Consider the following 8,395-nt stretch of genomic DNA (forward strand, 5'->3'; position numbering starts at 1 on the left):
TAAATTCACGAGGAATATTGAAATGTCGTCCACGTTCAATTTCTAAATTGTGAGAACTGAGCCGAAAATGAGTCAATGCGGTCTTGAAATTACATACAGTTATACTACTCAAATAGTTCTTATATAAAATGGATGTTTTTAACTGTGCATAATTAGCCATTTTGGATCTTTTGGATAGATCACTGTGATAAACCTAAAAGAACAACTATATTTTGACCAATAAGATGCCTCGGTTACGTTGCCAAGATGGTAAGAAAACCTATTCGGTTGAGTCCTGACATTCTTTGTACTTAAACACCAAATTTGAACGAAATTTCTGAATATCAATCAATCAGCTCTGCAGATGCCGCTTTCCGTTGCCATGGAATCAAGGTAGTAACGCAAATAAAGTCATATTGTATGGTGTCCTTTGACACACCTCTGTACCAAGAATTAACAAAATCGGTTGAATGACACGTCATTAATGACCCATAAACGAAACCTGTAAATAACGACCAGGTTGTCGTTGTTGAGAGGTTGTTGGAATATGAATGCAGTGCACTTACACAAGTTCCATGGCTCTACTATATGTTGTTCCTGAGAAAACGCACAAAGTTGAAGGAAGAATATAGTCTATTACGAATAATTGGTCTTCATTTTATTCAGTACTTGTAGGCCACGGCAATTTTTGTACAAACGAAATACAATTCAGGTGCAAACAGTATAAAATACAACACATTCCTTTGCTTCTTTTTTTTGAAAAAGCTGTTTCAACGTAATTGCATATTATCAAAGTTGGAGTATTTGTGTTCTTTCAGCATTGGCGATGACAGCAGTGTATTAAACTTCAGAACATTAGGAAAGATATAAATTTAGATTTAATGTTACTTTGCCAATGGCGGCTATAACGTGGACACATTTACAAAAAGTGATATTCATTTTGGATACTGTGTAGGTTACAAACTTTACGTTTTCTAAATTCACGAGGAATATTAAAATGTCGTCCACGTTCAATTTCTAAATTGTAAGAACTGAGCTGAAAATGAGTCAATGCGGTCTTGAAATTACATACAGTTATACTACTCAAATAGTTCTCATATAAAATGGATGTTTTTAACTGTGCATAATTAGCCATTTTGGATCTTTTGGATAGATCACTGTGATAAACCTAAAAGAACAACTATATTTTGACCAATAAGATGCCTCGGTTACGTTGCCAAAATGGTAAGAAAACCTATTCGGTTGAGTCCTGACATTCTTTGTACTTGAACACCAAATTTGAACGAAATTTCTGAATATCAATCAATCAGCTCTGCAGATGCCGCTTTCCGTTGCCATGGAATCAAGGTAGTAACGCAAATAAAGTCATATTGTATGGTGTCCTTTGACACACCTTTGTACCAAGAATTAACAAAATCGGTTGAATGACACGTCATTAATGACCCATAAACGAAACCTGTAAATAACGACCAGGTTGTCGTTGTTGAGAGGTTGTTGGAATATGAATGCAGTGCACTTACACAAGTTCCATGGCTCTACTATATGTTGTTCCTGAGAAAACGCACAAAGTTGAAGGAAGAATATAGTCTATTACGAATAATTGGTCTTCATTTTATTCAGTACTTGTAGGCCACGGCAATTTTTGTAAAAACGAAATACAATTCAGGTGCAAACAGTATAAAATACAACACATTCCTTTGCTTCTTTTTTTGAAAAAGCTGTTTCAACGTACGCGTAATTGCATATTATCAAAGTTGGAGTATTTGTGTTCTTTCAGCATTGGCGATGACAGCAGTGCATTAAACTTCAGAACATTAGGAAAGATGTAAATTTAGATTTAATGTTACTTTGCCAATGGCGGCTATAACATGGACACATTAACAAAAAGTGATACTCATTTTTGATACTGTGTAGGTTACAAACTTTACGTTTTCTAAATTCACGAGGAATATTGAAATGTCGTCCACGTTCAATTTCTAAACTGTGAGAACTGAGCCGAAAATGAGTCAATGCGGTCTTGAAATTACATACAGTTATACTACTCAAATAGTTCTTATATAAAATGGATGTTTTTAACTGTGCATAATTAGCCATTTTGGATCTTTTGGATAGATCACTGTGATAAACCTAAAAGAACAACTATATTTTGACCAATAAGATGCCTCGGTTACGTTGCCAAGATGGTAAGAAAACCTATTCGGTTGAGTCCTGACATTCTTTGTACTTAAACACCAAATTTGAACGAAATTTCTGAATGTCAATCAATCAGCTCTGCAGATGCCGCTTTCCGTTGCCATGGAATCAAGGTAGTAACGCAAATAAAGTCATATTGTATGGTGTCCTTTGACACAACTTTGTACCAAGAATTAACAAAATCGGTTGAATGACACGTCATTAATGACCCATAAACGAAACCTGTAAATAACGACCAGGTTCTCGTTGTTGAGAGGTTGTTTGAATATGAATGCAGTGCACTTACACAAGTTCCATGGCTCTACTATATGTTGTTCCTGAGAAAACGCTCAAAGTTGAAGGAAGAATAAAGTCTATTACGCATAATTGCTCTTCATTTTATTCAGTACTTGTAGGCCACGGCAATTTTTGTACAAACGAAATACAATTCAGGTGCAAACAGTATAAAATACAACACATTCCTTTGCTTCTTTTTTTTGAAAAAGCTGTTTCAACGTAATTGCATATTATCAAAGTTTGAGTATTTATGTTCTTACAGCACTGGCGATGACAGCAGTGTATTAAACTTCAGAACATTAGGAAAGATGTACATTTAGATTTAATGTTACTTTGCCAATGGCGGCTATAACATGGACACATTAACAAAAAGTGATACTCATTTTCGAAACTGTGTAGGTTTCAAACTTTACGTTTTCTAAATTCACGAGGAATATTGAAATGTCGTCCACGTTCAATTTCTAAATTGTGAGAACTGAGCCGAAAACGAGTCAATGCGGTCTTGAAATTACATACAGTTATACTACTCAAATAGTTCTTATATAAAATGGATGTTTTTAACTGTGCATAATTAGCCACTTTGGATCTTTTGGATAGATCACTATGATAAACCTGAAAGAAGTTGTCTCCTAACCGCTAACATATTGAAACATATGGTTTTATTAACACATGTTTGAAGTACCAGACATCACCAAATCCTATTCTGAAAATAACAGTTTCGTTACCGAAGTTACGTGGCCTTACGTTAACCGTACAATCGCAACATATTGTAACATTTTTTTGAGTAGAAGAGATTCCTGGATATTGAAAAGAGCCAATTAATTGCAACATTTAATAACTTTTTTAAAAGACGCTTACAGGCGTACAATTGAACTTTTTCTGATGGTTCTGTGTCACTGAAGCCCCAAATTTCAGCCCTGTATGAAAGTATTGGTGTTATCTTTGTATAAAATAATTTTAAGTAAATGTGAGGCGAGTATGCTTTCAAGGAATGTATACTACTTAACTACTTGACTTACTTGCCTGAATTGCAGTTTCATTTAAAACATTCGACCTCAGTAATATATTGCAAAAATACAAGCCAAGATCACTGTACCCTTTAACTACTTCAACCGCATTTCCATCATAATACCATTTTTAATAACGTGATAAACCTCACAAATATTTAAAAACAACTATTTTTGTTTTCGATAGTTTGATTGACATTTCCAGTTTACAGCAGTAATCATGCAATATATCCAACTTCATTTGTAAGTTATTGACAGTATTGCCTTACACAATAAGGTCATCCGCAAATATAAGCAGAAAAGTATGAATAAATTCCGGATATAACTGAACAACAAAACGACAATTTTGTTCCATTTCTGTAGTCAATTGGTTTATAAAAATCTGTAAACAAAAAGGGACCAAGCAAACCCCCTTGAAGCAATCAAATGTACCAGATACTCTGTTGTTTGAACGAACACAAGCATTTACATTACTGTAGATGGATTGTAAGTTTTTAGCACTCAAGCCATTTTTGTATAATTGCTTCCACAGATGACCCTGAATGGAGTCGAATGCTTTAGAGGAATCAATCAATACTACATAATATTTACCTCATTTACGTGAAAGATAACGCGGAACGACAGAGTTTAATACAAAACAGTTATCAATAGTTGAATAACCTTTTCGAAAACCCGACTGCCATTCAGATATATTATCAAGGGTTGCAGCCCAATACACTAGTCTTTTGTTTAAAATAGATGTAAAAACTTTACTAAGGATACTCAGGAGGCTTATAGCCCTATAATTATCGGAAACAGAGGCCTCCGCTTTCTTTTGCAATGGGATAATTATCCCAGTAGCCCAACACTCAGGGAAACACCGTTTTGATAAATGCTGTTGAATATGATTTCCAAATTAGGTATTATAACAGCGGACGAATATTTGAGATATTTGCTGAGAAGGTTGTCAAAACCAGCTGATTTATTATTTTTCTTGGCACTGATGCCTCAAAAGGTTCGGATCTGGTGATTGGGGAATCTAATATGTCAATTGTCAGTTCTTGCACATAACCTTGACTTGTCACCGTCCTCCACCTCACCAAGATGATCTTGAATACCCATAATGGCACTGTTCACGTATTGTTACAGAGACATTCATCACTCGATGCTAAAACATAATCTATCACACTACAACCTAGCAATATACATCAAGGGGAGTAGGATTAGTCTGGATAGGAACAATAAGCGAAATTAAAATTGAATCTGAAGTCCTTGAATAGTAAGTCCCCAAAAATGTACCGTACCCGATTTGATAGTCAGTTCCAAATCTTCCATTCACAATATATATGTTAAGAATGGAACACATTTCCAAAAGATGTTTTATCATATGAATATATTTCCATCTCAAATTGTGTAAAAAAATCTACTAAGTAATCATTACTTTCAACATGGTGATAACATCGTTCTCCGTAATTATAGTCCAGCATCACATCGGGTCTACTGTTCATGTCTCTAAGTACAATGGACCCGTGAAGATCCGGGTGAGAATAGATCTTCAGCAACCCATGCTTGCCGTAGAAGGCGACTATGCTTGTCGTAAGAGGCAACTGACGGGATCGGGTGGTCAGGCTCGCTGACTTGGTTGATGCATGTCATCGTATCCCAAATGCGTGGGTCGATGATCATGACGTCAGTCACAGGATTGTCTGATGCAGACTCGATTATTTACAGACCGCCGTCATATAGCTGGAATATTGCTGAGTGTGGCATGAAACAACAAACAAACCACAAAAAATCCAAGTACAATGATAGTAACAGCTGAGTACTCTTCCAGTGTACTCAATAAAAATACAGCAAAATCTCTACCCCATTTTGTCTATCTTTGTTATCATGCCAGGTCTATCTCTCCGGTTGGATATAAGTAAACACACAGAATGTATCTCTACTGAAACCAAACATAATTTTATCCAACAGAATAGTAATAGCGTTTTCTCTGTATCGAACATCAATAGCACATCTTACCAGTGAATATTTTATCAAAGCAAGTATTCCATCCGAATACCTCCCGAACCTTTTTGTTGCTGGTAAAGAAAAAAGTTTATATTCTGGAAAATTGTCACACTACCAGAGTAGTCGCTGGCATGTCCTCAATAACGAGCCCGCTATTCTAATAATAGCCCCTCTTATTTCTCCGATCTGAGCAAAGTCAGTTTCTCACGCTGTAGCTTATTACGAATAATTACAGGAAACCGAGCAAAAACAATGAAAAATGTGAAAATAGCAAAACGTACCCTATATTTCCAATCAAACTTTGTTTATAAGAATCTTGTACAATAAGGGGCAATATGTACATTTAGGGTTGCGGGTTGTTACTTTTAATGTATTTTTTTACATTAAGAGTTAACATGTAACCCTTAACGTAAAAAAATACATTAAGAGTAATTTTTACATTAAGGTTTGTAACATAGCCTTGTGATGGTGCTGGGCGCTACTTTGAAAACCCTGGCTACAGTTTGTTGTTTTTATTTCGTGAATACACCGATTGCGTAACACTGTCCCTGAGCACAAACACAAACGGCTTATCCCTTGTTACAGGTGGTAATTGGAGAATGCATTGCTTAATTTATCCCAGCAAGAGTTCAATTTTATGACATGTAATAAACCTTCATAAGTCGGTACATGAATCAACAACTTTTACATAATCCATGTTACATAATTTTACGTATTTTGTATTTATTCGAAAAGTGATTGAAAAAAAGGTTTGAATATAATTGTGCCTTTGTGGACAACAGTGCAACTTTTGTTTGGAGATGAAATTATCAAAATATACACTTAAAACTATAGGATCAAAGAATTTCATAGTCAACTGTTTTTCAGTATTTATGCCAGACTACACACAAACTGAAAAAGGATACATATATTTATACAGCTTATCCTCAATAGCTATATGGTAATAAGAAGGAATAAACATTCGCCTTGTGCTTCTGTATTTGTATCTTTAAAACATAGAACTTTGAAGATGGAGCATTTTAAGGATAATAATATTTTTTCCATATCGAAACCATATCCATATCCATATCGTAATATACTCGCTGTATCTTGGCGACAAGAGTTTATAACGCTGACAAATGACTGGTCCGTAAACGGTGTTAAAACAAAGGCATGTCATTACTAAATATTACGTGCATGAATAACCATCTTGAACAAAGGGTATTTCGCAACGGTCCTCACCAACCAGATAGCGGGGTGGAGAGGTTACGCAAGTTATTTACAATAGGTATGATGGTGCCCACCATATGGGTTATGTCAGAGGTAAAAGAAAAGTTACAAAAAAAATGTAATTTAAATGCTTTCATCCAAGTTACTGCAATTCGTCTAGAAATATATATATATCTATATATCTATATATATATATAGACTTGTGTCAGGGTTCGAATTTGCAAATTGGGGCTATCAAACAATAAGTAGTAAGTAAAGGATACTTGTTGAATACAAAAATGTGTTAAAGGAGTTAAATTATTCGAAATAATCTGTGCCATTTTCCTATGCTGTGAAATAGGGCATAAATCAAATTAAAATTCTTTGTCGTTTCTACGCTTTTCTCATTAATAAATGTGGGATCTTAAAAGTAGAATCCCCAAAGAAGAGGTTGTAAACTTCTTAATTGTTTTAATATGAACGAATGAAAATATTCTGATAGAAATAAGAGATTATGTGTGTATGATTTTGAAGCAGTTGTCTTTCTTCTCACAAATATGAATTATCATGTCTATGTCGAATTCATCCAATTTTAAACATGCAGGGACAAGGAATTTTTATATACAAATCCGACACGCTGGATGCTTCTCATTCCACTTTTTTTTTATATCAATTAAAAGAATTGTACCTGGTTCTATTTCTCAAGTCTATGAACACAGCCCATTTAATCGGAATTTATATATCACACAAGGATTTGATTTCTTGTGCGACTTGAGTGAACAAAGCAAGTGTACATGTGAGTGCTGTTTTTGGCTTTGGACTATGACAAATTGTACTGTTTTTTTCGTGTTAAACTGTAACATGTTTGAAAATACCCAGTAGAAAATTCAGTAAACTGATCTTTTGCTTCCGAAACAGCGAGGTAATCCGGTAAATTCATAACCTGATAAGTCAAGATTTTGCTCAGCACAGTGGACAAATGGCTGCGTGATCGTGACTGGAATTGCTTTTAGCTGGGGGAGGGGGAAACCTGATTGATATCTAGTCCTGTATTCTACTTGGAAATGCCCAATTTTCTGAATGATTGAGAAAAAAACATACTTACCACCACATCTATATCACATGAGCTGTCCTGGGGTGGAGGTAAACCGGTGTCTTCGTTTGCCCAGATACGACTGGGGCTGAAATTCATTTCGTGGTGGTCGCCACGGCCGAGTAGGGTACATTGAGTATTGTATCGGGGAATGGGGATCTTAATTCTGACAGGGATAGCCTACGACCCCCGAAAGATTCTAAAAGGGCCCATCAGTATGTGGGGTTGGAGAATTTGTCCATAAACATTTTCTTTATCTCGTCAAAAATGATGATTTCGTCCTCACCAACTGTATAAGGTCTTTGTACCAGCTATACGCCAAATTCTTCAATAACAGTGGGAAAACATCAACTTTGTGTGCATCATTCCACTTTTGAAAGTTGAAATGAAGGAAACGGTCAAGCCATTCCGCAGCATGAGACGTGTCTGCTGTCTACTGACGACGAACCTGACCAGGAAATATCAGGGAGACCGGAATAATGCAAAAGACCCCAAGTGATAACTCTAAATCCTGCTCAGAAATAGGGGGAGAAGGGTCAAAGGGGAGAAAAGGATTGCTGGAGTGGCTGGAACGGCGGTTGAGGGGTCAATCTGTGTGAATTTGTGAAAATCGTACCTGAAAGGACAAGAGATGGGACAGGACAGTTCACGGACTTGGATGTATCAGAAC

The sequence above is a fragment of the Haliotis rufescens genome, unplaced genomic scaffold (genome assembly GCF_023055435.1).
Source record: "Haliotis rufescens isolate VD_foot unplaced genomic scaffold, xgHalRufe1.0.p SCAF_18, whole genome shotgun sequence".
In the NCBI taxonomy this organism is placed as follows: Eukaryota; Metazoa; Mollusca; class Gastropoda; order Lepetellida; family Haliotidae; genus Haliotis; species Haliotis rufescens.